This window comes from Parus major, chromosome Z (genome assembly GCF_001522545.3).
Source record: "Parus major isolate Abel chromosome Z, Parus_major1.1, whole genome shotgun sequence".
Classification (NCBI taxonomy): Eukaryota; Metazoa; Chordata; class Aves; order Passeriformes; family Paridae; genus Parus; species Parus major.
Genome location: NC_031799.1, coordinates 29299587 through 29313144, shown reverse-complemented (window position 1 = coordinate 29313144; position 13558 = coordinate 29299587).

The following is a 13558-nucleotide window of genomic DNA, read 5'->3' as shown; positions in this document are numbered from 1 at the left end:
TTGGCTGGCAGGAGCACCACAAACCTGCAGGAAAGTATCTTGTGTTTGAAATATAATGAGCAAGCTACTATAGGTATGTACTCTGGGATTTCAGATAGCATCATCAGCACATCTGACAGCTCCACAGCAAAAAGAAAATTCCATGGGTGTCAACACTGAACTCAATGTGCGGCCACACTTTTAAGGAAAACTGTCCATATGACAACATCTTGTTCATTTTTTATATTCTTAGAGTATGTTTAAGGTGTATGATTAATGTATTTTCTATTGCTGAGACTTTTCTGTTCTCATTGCTGAGACTTTTCTATTCATATGCTGCTAGCTTTCAGAGTCCAACAACTCTCCAGCTGCTCTATAAACAGAAAGTCACTGCCTTAGGAGTACATGGTTTTATGACAAAAACAAATATCCCTTTTTACTTCTAGCAGTATTACAGAACAATACCTGAGAGAAAATGGTATGAAATAGCATTTGGTTGGTACAGCACCAGTGGAGTACATGGTAAGAGGCTCAGTGTGCTGCACACATGCACAGTCCTGCTGATTTTCAGTAGGATAAATCTCTAAGAATAAATGTTCAGCAGCACTGAGAAAGCACCCTAGTCATCTGTTTCAATGAAGCTGTGATAGCATAAACTGGAGGAGATTGCCACATTCTAGTGAGATTGCAATTTGGACTGCTGAGCTTTCATTGCCAAAGGGGATGTTTGGGAAGCAATGAGCTTATCTTTACTTTTAAGTGTAAATTGACAGATAGGAATAGAGAGTCCTCTCCACTCTCAAACCAATTTGAGATCAAGATTCTAAAGCCATTCTACACAGAAGAACTGAATGCTGACACACAGGAACCTTTACTGGTGGGTAGTTTCTGTGAAGATTCTTGTCTGAATGTGGCTTCAAAAGCGATCAGATATTCCTTTTATTGAAATACCCCAAGAAAGTTTTTTTACCTAGTGGAGACTTGGAACAATAACCATTGAGGATTAGGCTCCTAAATTAATTTGTAACTTATTAAACAACCTGGAGAGTCTCTAAAGTTCTCAAATTCTACTATGGTTAAAGCACCCTCGGAAGTTTAAAACAAACAAAGATGTGAGGGTGGTCTTAAGGACCTGCTCTTTCTGAGTAAAAGTACAGTGATAATGTTTATGTCAACAATAACAAGCATATTAAAAAAGTCCAAGTCCTCCTATGAAAGTGAGACCATGTAAGAAATGTTTTGCAGAAGTAGCATATACATATGTTGGTTTCTTTCCTCCCATCAAGTTCAAAAACTTACCACACTCTGATATATTATGAATGTGAATGAAACATAAGAATTTCTATGAAGAGACTATGAAATAAAACATATGATTTTTTATTTAACAGTTTAACATCAAATGAGTTTTCGTACTGTGAAATATTTGTATGCATTATTTTTTTGTCTGAATAATTAAAAAATTCTTAATTTAGGCTAACAATATAGGGCTGGGTTTTAAAGTTTTGGAGGTTTTTTTATCTGTTTGTGGAGATTTTGTCTGTCAAATATGCAAAAGTTTAAAAATTAAATGTTAATAAAATGTAAAATTTATTTTTGTCATTTAATAGGTATTTTATTATAATACTAACAAATCTGATTAAAATAAAAACATAATTAATTTGCATCCAAATTCATAGTTATCAATTTTTTGTTATTCCAGAACAAAATATTTCTGCAACATATGAATTTTCATATACTTGTGTTCTGAACAATTATGTTTTTCCACGTAAATAATTGGTCTTCCAGTAATTTAAGATTTTTTTTAAATCTTATACATTTCAATAACAGTGTTAAAGCTAATACTAAATCTAATTAAGAAAAACATTTGAAAAAAATACAATCATATTGTTTATGTGGATTTAGAAATCATGTAGTATATAGGAGATATTTTCTTTTTCTTCCTATAGGCCTGTTTTGAATTTGCAGTTCCTCTGGCTCATTGTGTATTTTAGTATCAGATTTAAGTAAAAAAAGTAAATGTGTTTCTGTTCTGGTTTAAGAATGGTTCTTCCTAATTAAGTGCTTCCAATGATAGTCTCCACACTTTCTCTCCCTACAGTGGGATGGAGAGCAGAACTGGAGACACCAAAGGCAAAGATCATGGTTTGTGGTAAGAACAGTTTACTGTAAATGGCAATGAGATAAGAAAACGAACAGTAACAGCAACAGTACTAATGACAGAGGGTACAAGAAAGGAGATGCTTCTGTTCACCCTGGAAATCCCTGACTACAGAAAATTCCTGGCCTGCTTGATACCAGCCTCACCCAAAGTCTTCCTCTGGCTTGGAACTGGGGCCACCCCATCACTCCCTCAGCCACAATCATTCCAGCATAAGGAACCCTTTCTCCCTGAAAGAGACTCCCTTTCCCCTGCCCCCAGAAATGATGTGAGGTTGAGTAGACTAATCTCCATGTCCTAGTCATGCATGTTCCATGCAAAAATTAACCCTCTCCTGGCTGGAACCAGGGCAGTTTCTGTGTTCCTGCTTTCCTCCTTTTCTTTTGTTTAATGTAAAATTTTTGGTTAAAGTGGAGGATAATGTAGTCTGGTGGGGCACTGGCAAGGCACCTCCCCAGAGCAGGCTCAGCTGCGGGGAAGACTAGGTTGGTCCAGGCTTTTCCCAGGCCATTGCCCTCTGTCACTTCCTGCAGGTCCCTGACAAAATATGTGCAATCTAGGTCCCAGAAATACCCCTGAATCACTCACCTTGTTAACAGTTTCCAGACTATCCCATTATTCACTGTTCTCTGAGCCAAATAAACTGAATCAATTTATTTTCCTCTGACCAAAGTCAGCTACTTCCTGTATTCTCCTTTATTTATTTTTTTTTCCTCCACCATAGAATCACTCTGCCATGATTTTTGATTAGTCAGATTTATCTGTCAATACATCTATACATCTACCTGTTATCTCAATATGGAGTATTTCATCATTAGAATAGCCAGTTTTCCTGACCTCTTTTGCCTTCCCTGATATATCCTAATTCACTTTCCTAATTAAGTTGGAATTTCCTGACCTCTTTTGCCCTCCCTGATATATCCTAATTCACTTTCCTAATTAAGTTGGAATTTCCTGACCTCTTTTGCCCTCCCTGATATATCCTAGTTCACTTTCCTAATTAAGTTGAAATTTCCTCTAAAAGTAGATTTGATCCTAAAGCCCTTTTCTCATGAATTGGAACTTGAATGCCACTACTACATCCAAGACAATCACTGATTGTCGCACATTCATCTGCTCCTCTGTATTAGCAAGGTAACTATGACCAGATCCAGCTGTGCACCACTGTTTGTTGGACGATCTAGTACCTATATTGCCCTCCAGAAATCTTCCTTTTTGGCTTGTGTTTTTCATAGATAGTTATACTTGTATTCTCCTAATACATAAACTTATTATCAGGTTAAAGAGCATCCAAAAAAAGGAGACACAATCAAGCACTCATTTGTTTTTTATTATTTGTGATTTGTGAATATATTAAAAAACCCAAAACAAAACAACAAACCCATAGTATAGAAAAGACGAGGTTGATATCTAGCTTGTATATATCATTTAATGTCTCTACTACACAAAGCTTCAAGCAGCTAATTACGGCATTTTAAGGACCAGATGGACTACTTTTAACCCCCTCTAAGGTTCCTGCAGCTTAAATGCTTTGCAGAATCAAAGCTGCTTCTTTAGACTCAACTTTGAAATTAAGATCAGTGAGCACTTCTTAGTGCTCCCATGTTGTCATCCTCGTGTCCACCCACTTGCTCGCCAGTGTGAGAGCACAGATCATGAAACCAAAACAAAAGCTGACAGCAAAGACAGATGTTCTTAATAAAGGTTAGACTGTTTTCAGGAAGCAGTTTCAAGTATAAATAAGAGGATTGAAGTTATATGTAATGGGATTTTTGCAAACTGATTTGAGAGACAAAAAGTTGAGAAACATATTATCAGCCCAAGATGCCATGGTGACTGTATTGATATAAAAAGCTAAATCCTTTCAATGCTAAATTAACAGAAAGGTGAATATGAGTAAGGTGAATGAAATTATTGGCACTTGAGAAGGTTCAGAATACAATGATATCAAACTTCCTGAAATTATTAGAGAGTCAGCAAATATTTTTACCTTGGATGTTTCACACTGTTCAGCCAGTAGCTGATTCATCTAACAACCTAAAGTTGAGAAGTCAGCGTAAGAATATACACTTTCCCTTATTCTTTCCCTCTACAAGAATGTAGAGGTAAATTAACTAGTTAATCAGCAGCTGACAAATGTCAGTAAGCAAAGTATGGGACATTCTGAAAGAACAGAACACATGAATCCCCAATACATGAGCTTTATTCCTGAATTAGGCTGGCTTACTTTTGTAAAAATTAAGAAAATGCCCAGATTTATATGGTTTGTGTTAGTTACAAAGCAACTTTCTGCAAACCATGGTTATCATTTTACTTCCTTTCATCATTATTTTGGGGGATTAACAGTTTTTCTATGAGCTGAAATTCAAAATTCACCTTCCCTGAGTTGTAAATCCATTATTTTCTATAAGCTATTGTGAATTGCAAAGAACTTCTGTTTTGTCATGATCATCATTTCCTTACTTTGAGTTGCTGTAATAAATTATAATGTTTACATACTCTGCAACTGCATGCAGACAATATCTGAAGTTATATTTTTCTTTTCTCTTTAGCTGAGCTGGAATGCACAGATGCCATGGGCCTGTTAGTCCCAGTGCCAGCCTGAGAAGGGCAAAGAGTCTTGTCCTGGCCATACTGAATGGGGATAACTTCTCCGGGTCTGTGCCAAGTATTTTGATGCTTAACTGAGGCAATAAGAAGAGCCTGAGCTGAAGTTTTTAATGGCATTCTAAATAATGGATCATAACCAAATAAGGCATTCATTATTACATTAAGCTACCAAAATAAACAGCTCCTTGATCACCCCACTGCTAGTGCTATGTTAGGAGCATTTAAGACACAGCTCCCAGAATGCTACAATACTAGATTAAATTTCTTTCACACTGTAAACTTTTAAAAAATTAATTTATTTTATTAACTTTAGTTAACTGGAACTGGAAGGGCTTTATTGATTTTTTGTAATTGAACAACCTGGTAATTAAGCAGACTAGAGATTCTGGTTTCCTTTATGCAGAAATTTTACTGTACTTCAGTCTCATGATGCAGTTAAAAGAAGAAGTTTCTTCTGTTAGTAAAGAAGTTTCTTCTACTAATACTCAGATCACTGAAGGTCAGACTATGATATTGGGGGAACTCATCTGGAAACACTCATGGGCCTGATTCTGAGTTTATAAAGCCATTGTACATCTGGCCTAATGGTAAGAAAACTAGTTACACAAGACCGTATTTAGAGACTTAATAGACAGAAACAACCGTTGTCTTTATTATACATTAATGTTTAAGAGTTAATGAGTTAGAATTTCCTGGTTTACTTGTAGACTAATAGTCTCCCTGTGTGAGCGAATTTTGCTGTGGAACCTATTAGCCTCCTGTATCATAGGAGTATTGAAACATACACTGACTTGGTTCTTTCTCAGGCAATACATTAAGATATATTTAAGTGTTGTAATCTGTCAGAACATGGAAAGCATTGAATATCTCTGTGATTTATGGTTCTAATCAAATTTCCTAAGTTAAGGGATGTTTGCCTTGCGCTGTCTCTTTACTGTATTGGGCGTGGTACAAACATTTGTAGGAGACATTTTGAATAGGTGAGAGCCCAAGAGAGTGTGTACTGGGAAGACTTTTCTAGTGACAAATGCAAGTAGAAATTTAGAGAAAGTGAGAGGAAAACTGCTTAAATTTCCCGTTAAGCCCCTCATGCTTTTTTCAGTTTCACTTTGCTTTTTATACTCAGAATTTTTGGTACAGCAAATAACAAATTATCTGTGACTCACTTGGAATCTGACAGAACACATTGGAATTTCTGGGTAGTATGCTATAATAAATGCAATAGTGAAAAGAAAATACCATAATACTAGCTCTTGGCTTATCAAAGTTACTTCAAATACTCAAGCAATCTTACAACAATAACACTAGATTTATTTATTATGTTATTATTTATTATGCTATATCTGGCAGAAAATAAACTCTATCTGATCTTGTGTGGGTGATTTGGGAAGAGCTGAATAAGAATTAATATGCTGTGTCAACAATATGTAAGAATGATAAAATATGTGAGACCCTGGCATGGCCTACACACTAGTTCCTCATGGTGTATCCGATGCTTCATACTGAAAACAGGAAGGGCTCCCTGTTTACAGAAATTAAAATTCCAACTTTTTCTACCTTAGCAGTTAACATCTATGGACTTATAGTTTTAGAAGTATTTCACTCTAAGTAATCAAGAAAAAAAATTGCAGTGGGTGGATGAGTTATTTCCTGATTGTGAATTTTACCTCTTGGAAGAGTATCAGTGTTTCTTTGAGAATACACTTACAGAGAGAATTGTTATTAGGAAATTTTAGTGTGGAACTTCGTCCAAAAATGTAGGCATTTTCATCTCCTGAAATGCTTAATGAATTTAAACTTTAAAAAGTTTTAAAAATATTTTTTCTTTGGCACATCATTATAGTATTTTTCCTATAAAACTTTGAAGACACTCTGTTGAGTATGCAAAGTCTGCATCACATCTTAAAATATTGCTTTCTCTGGCAGTATTTTCCCAACAGCAGTGACACTTCAGATTTAATTTTCTTCATCCATAGGCTTTAATGTTGGTTCACCATCATTATGCTTGCCAGCACCAGTACTGGCACTATATAGCTGTGTGAAACTGTATCACTTACCTAATGTCATAGAAAATTGCTGAAAATACTGATCATTCAGACCCAGGCTGTACAATTTCTCTCATCTATCCTCTCTACAATAAAGTTGCACTTTCACCAAAATTTTCTTTCATGCTGATAGATCCAGTATTGCAAATCATAGATTCTAGACTGCTGAATCATAAAAACAGGTTTGCAGAAAGGTGATTTCCATAAATGAGAAATAGGTATTAGATTAATCTGTGGGTACATCCACTGTTCTTCCCTCCTCTCTTTCTTTCTTATTTCTTTCTTCCTCTGATCTTTTCCTGTCTTTTGCATCTCACAGTTCTTCATCATGTTAAAAAATATGCATTATATTTGTCAAATTTTTTTGCCAGTAATTTTATTGATGATCTATATTTAGAAGAAATGTGAGATAATTCCTGCTTGCAGTTAGCTTCCTACAGATCCATGCAATAATACATAGAGGAATTTTGTTCCAGTTTTTATGCATGAGCTTATGGCAATGTCATTAAGTTTCTTTCGATATTTCAGTTAGGGAAGTGAGGCATTGCTACTGACCAAACCCTGCTTGGTACCTCAGTGCATTTACTTCTCTACATCTGGAGAGGTGACTCCAAGAACTTGTGCATTATTTTTCAATGCAAAGACATTCTCTTTTCCATGAATAGTTCATATTCTATGGAATTAAATGGAAAAGTTGTTAAAAATATTGTTAGCTGTAAGTCATGCTTTTCAGTGGAAACTGAGGACTCCTAATTACTATGTACAGCTACTCCCTGACGTATGTTACAATTTAAGAACAGTGTTTGATCTGCAGATATACACCTATTTCTGCTATGAAAGCAGAAAAGGTATAACAGAGACTAGAGCATAATAAACAGTCATGCCTCCAATTATAGGTTCCAGAGGTAATAGAAAACACCAGAGTGAGGCTAAATCTTAATTTACATAGCCTATTGAAACCTAATTGGACCTTAGGAAAAAAAAAAAAAAAAAGAGAATAAATTAATTTCTCACCGAAACCTGAATTATACAGAATAATCATTCCTGTTTACCAGACATTATGAAATGTTTTCGGAAAATAACACATTGATTCTTTAAATTTTTTTTCACTGTAGACTTTAACTGATTTTTATTAATAAGCATTTTAAAAGCTCTATACAGAACATTTTTAGTTGCATAGATTTGGTCTATTGCTTTCAAAAACATAAAAATTTGTTTTTAATTCATGAGGAAATTCTACAAATACCCATCAAACCCTGAAATGCAAGGATAAAGTAATGAGAAATATAAGCCATGAAAGAAGAAGATATTTTTTTGGTTCATGAAACACAATTTGTACATGCTACAGCATGTATTACATTAGTATTACAAATTAAATATGCTTACTTGACACACACACTTCAGCAGGGACATAACCAATTACCTTTCTTTTTTAAACCATTAGTATAATACAGATGGAAGATATTATTAAAAGACTATAAACAGAATTATGATTTTTTATCATGAGGTACACCATTATTTGCCTTAAGGAATTCTGCTGTCAGTCATCTTGTTTACAAAAATGCATCTTCTTTTTCTCTCAGCATCATATTTTTACTTTATTTTTAACAGATCACTTCTTTTTAGTCAAGGATGGAAAACATATGCTCAAGACATATCTTGTAGGAATTAGTGAAGAAAAGAGGCTTCAAGGTGAGAACTACATTGTTTTTTTCCTTTTCGTTTCAGAAATCTTAACTTATCTCCAGTCTGTATTCTAACTGTATAAGAAACTCAACCAAAATATCAGTAGGTGAATTAATGAAACACTTGTCAAGCTCTTCCCAGGTTCTCAGCTTAAGAACAGAGATGAGGTTACTCATTTGAAGACCAATCCTGTCCTCACTAAATTAAATGACAAAATCTTTCTTTATCTTCAGTACTGCAGATCAGAATCTAAACCCATAATAGACTAAAAGACTAAAACCTGATTAAACTTCAATGCATGTTTTAATGCAGACTGAAATCCCTGGAATATTTCAAGGCTTACATAGGCATTGGTATTGATAGACTGTTCCAACCTGTGGCCTGGTCAGGTGGGCTTTCAAATCTAACATCAGCTGTTTTGGAAAGAAAAAATAATAATGTTGGAAGAACAATTTTTCGTGTTTATTCCCAGGCTGATCTCTAAAACCTAGAAAGCTACTTAGATGCAAAGACATTAAGCTGGTTTTTTCCTTTTTTTGACTCCTCGATTAAAATGAGGCAGGTGCCTAGCCAGAGGTAAGGATGTTCCATAGAACTGCCCTGAAGTGTTGATCTTACATGGATGATTGTTGCTCTCCAGAAATAATAACGGGCCTCAGTTCTGTGAATTCAAATATGGGTGCCTAAATAGAGTTTTACAGTTTAAAGATAAATAGATCAAGACAGCCAGATCCAAATGCTCTGACCCAGGCTCTACTGTTTAAACGGTCATGGTTTCCATCTCATGTTATTCAAACAATGCAATAATTTTTTTTGGTGCAGTGTGAAACTGTTAACACATAAAAGGGTAGGAATAATAAAGAAATAACTCAGCACTCAGTCATACAGGAAAGAACACATTTTTCATAATGGGGATACTTAGACCCATTTAATCACTTGATCAAAAGAAGAAATACAATTAAGAACATACCGTATGACATTTTAGGTTGAAAATTTTAGCTTTCTTTTTAATCATTTTAAATAAAAATACTATCAAATACAGGTACAATTACCAAATAATTTTAAAGTAAATTTATTTGAAGTTATGGTGGTTCTTATATAAAGGAACATAGTTAATATATAAATATTACTGTCGTGAAATAAAATCTGATTTTTTTCCTCATCAGTATCTTTTGTCATTCTTTCTGAGCAACAGTAGTTCCCAGAAAAAGTTCCCATCATCACCTAAGGGGTGTTTGGCTCATGGGTACATACCTAGTCTTTTTTATGCAAAAAAACCTTCATTTCAGCAACCTGACATTGAAAGATTATATCAGCAACAACATTTTTAGGAACCTTGCAATCCAAAGGTAAGAATCACATCCTTGAAGATAAATTTCACTTATTCTTTAAGAAAGCTAATTCACATACATATATGTGAATGCATATCTTTTTTAATTTCATCATATGCACATTTGGAACATGTGTAGCATACAGACTTTGAACAATGGGCAGTTATGTTTTATACATAGTGAGAAAAAACTACATATCATCTTTTCCAGATGCTTTTAAAACACAGTTATTGTGAAGGTATATTCACACTAACAATGTGTAACTTCTTAATTGAATGCTTTATTTGTTTCTTGGAATAAAGTGCTTAGCTTTGACCAGTATGAGCAAGGAAAGAACAGCTATGAAGAGCTTGTGTTGACAAATCTGTGTCACAGAAATTAATCATGTGAGGATACCAGGTTTTCAGAGCTGCTCGCAGGCACCTGATCTTTGCAGGAACGGTCCTTTTTGCCTTCCAGGTGGTTACAAATCGCTGAGTCATCTTCTCAGTTTCCTGCAGGAGAGGTTAGACTGTCCCAGAAAAAATGATCAAGAGCAGTTTCACAAAGGATTTCTTGCTATGTATTTTCATGTGTATTTCCTGTTCCTCCTATCTCATAACTTTTATTTTGGGATGGGACAATTCAACCTCTTTCTGTTCATTGTGGTTATAAATATGCTATGTGTCATAATGTCTACTGCTTTTCTTTAGAGATGATCACAAAAAGCAAAGGTCTGAGGATTGAAGTTGTTTGAAAAAAAGAAGCATGTGTGCCCACAGAGACCTAAAGGTGGAAGTAAAATACTATGTATTTTGCATCTTTAAACTGTCAGCATTGCATTTTCTTTTGCTCAAGCTTCATTATAATTTTTCTTAAATGGCCAGCCTCAGCCATAGCTTTCATGCATGGCTTGCAAAAACGGAATAGATTATGCCCCAAAAGAAGTGCTGTTGATGTACAAAACAGAATATTTACTACAACAACTAAATTCTAAATAAAAAAAAAGAACAGGTAAAACACCTTTCCTACTATATTAGTTTGGTATAGTGCAGCACTGTCTCTGTTAACCATCAGTTATTTCACACAGCAGAGGTCATAAATTCTGGCAGACACTGCAGCTTGGAGATTTTCTCAATTCTGATACATATTAACTTCAACATTATTAATTGGAACATTTTATTTTTATTTCTACTTTATTACTATGTGATTTTTCCTTCTCATGGTTTTTCTTCCAGTTGCTCTTATGACCAACTATGCAACACTTTCTAATATTAAATTCATGTCTGCCTTTCACAAAGTTTGGAAATATAGTGTAATGCTCACTATGTGAAGACCAAATTTTCTTCACTGTTAATTATCATGAAGCAACCTCTTTAAGATACGATACTAAACAAAACTTCAGTACTCATGAAATGTAATATATACCGCTTTATTACTCCTGGAAGAAATTTCCAGTGAAATGCAGGAAAAAGATATAGTAAACCAGAAAAATCTAAATAAGAAAAAAAATTAAAAAGGGAAAGGACTGAAGATTGAAAGGAACATAAGAAGGGAAGATGTATAATTCCATATTGAAACGGGAGTGTAAAGATCTTAGAATCCCTAATTTTCTACTGCATTTAGCAATGTTTTACTGTATAGATAAAATCAGTTTTAAAATAATTAGTGATGCCATATTTAATTGCAAATTAAAGTACTACTCACAAGTGATCTACCAAAGAGTAAAACACCACTGGGAGGAAGAATGTGGAGGGAAATGTTTTTTCTATTCTTCTTTTATTGTTCTTCCCACCCCTCCCCCCAAACTCTGAACCTTCATGCTTCAAACTAGGTCAAATTGAGTTGAAGCAAAGCTTAAAGAAAAGCCGGCAAGAGTCAGTACCAGGTGCTCTTCGTCGTCTATACTCTTCAGGGTAGCTCTCTAGTTTGCGCAGGATGTACCTCAGAGATGAAATCATATCCGCAGGCGGACGGTGCGGCCTCTGCCCCCTCTAGGATGGGGAGGATCCCCGTCTGGCCCTTTCTGGGGTTGTGTGTGGACTGCTTCGCCTGACCTGCTGCCGTGCGGTGACCATGGGGCGAGCCCCGCCCGCCCCCGCCCCGGCAGGGATGCTTCACCCCGCGGCCTTCCCCGGAGGCTGCGCTGAGCTTTTGGAGATGCTGAGGCCCGTGCGGTGCCGCTCCTCAGGCTTAACCTGGTGCCACAGCACGAGGAAGTGCTTACGGCTCAGCATCTGTGGAGTACCAGGGGACCAGCAAGGTAGAGCTGCGCACATAAGGGCTGGGAAACGCCTATCATCGAAAGAAATCACCTTGATTCAAAAAAATCCCCGGAGGAGGGGGGGAAGGGAGGAGGGGGAAAGCGTTTCTCAAACCCCAGAAATCAATAGGAGGTAGCTGGCATACTGAACAAAGTTTAACTTAAATGCAGATGAAGTGCAAATTAAAAACAAACCAATCAACACAAAAACAACCCAAACCGAAAAGCACTAAAATACCACACCCCCCCCCCCAATCAAACTCCACGGGACACAAAGATACCCCGACAACAAAATCCCTTTTTTTTTTTAATCTTAATTTTTTCATAAAGCTTTAAGGTCTGTGAAATACATTTGCGCATTGTTGTGGGGAGGCAAATGATTTAAAATGTTCTTCTTGGAAGTGTTGACCAAAGTTAGGAATACCTTTGTAAATGAAATCTCCATGGGATCTATTTCTGGAAAAATCTTACTTAAAAATAGCGCAAACACAAAACTGTATTCTTAACTAAAACGAAAACCCCTCCCCCCACCCCGTCTGTTCTCAGACCGTGTAGCGTTATCAGTGGAACTGGAAACCTTACAGCAATCACCCCAGCATTCTGCTGTACAGAAGCGGGAACGGGCAGGGGGGGCAAGAGGGGGAGGAGGGAGGGGAGGCGGCTCCAACGGGTCTCATTGCTGGGAGATACTTTGAGGGCAAAGTAAAAGTGCACCCTCGGGAGCAGCGCTCCGCTTCTGTCGCCACCGCCGTCTCAGATGCTACAGTATCAGGCGGAGAAGAAAAGAAAGGAATTTGGAGTTGATGTACACGCCGGAGCAGCAGTAAAAAAGATATAAGATATCGACACGCTCAGCTGCATCTTGTTAAAAGCTTCCTGCGGGTTGGCAGAATGAAATCTTTATTTAAAATACACAAACTATCGTCAGGGGAGGAACGGAAGGGAAAACACTAAAAGGGCCAAACGCGGAGTTTAACCCACCGGTATAAGGAAAAGAGGCGAAGAGATGAGATTGGTTTGGGGCGAACGGAAGAGGAGGGAGGGTGCCCTCCTTGCAGCCCAGCCACAGAAGCCACCTGGGGACTCGGTGTCTCCACTCAGCTTTGGAGACTTTCTCTTTGATGGTGATAATGATAGTTGCTCTGGTACGGGAAAGATACTTAGGAATACCAGAAGCAGAACGTGTGCTCCCATTTGGGTGTGAATGATAGAAAAACGTGCCTCGCCGCCACATTCACAGCAGCGCTCTCTTAAGTAGTGGTAACATTATTTTATTATCGCCAGCCGGTGGCTTTAAAAGGTGCATTATTTTAATACATTATTAATTGTTTTCTCAGGGCGAGAGGAAGGTGGAGATTTGGCTTATTATTATTAATAGCGAGGAGCTCGCTCCTGTCGCACACGCCGGGGAGCGCGGTGGGAGGAGGCAGAGCCGGGGGAGGCGGGTGGCGGAGCGCGCCCCGGCACCGCGCTCCCTGCGCGGCTGCGGCGCAAACGCGCGGGGCTC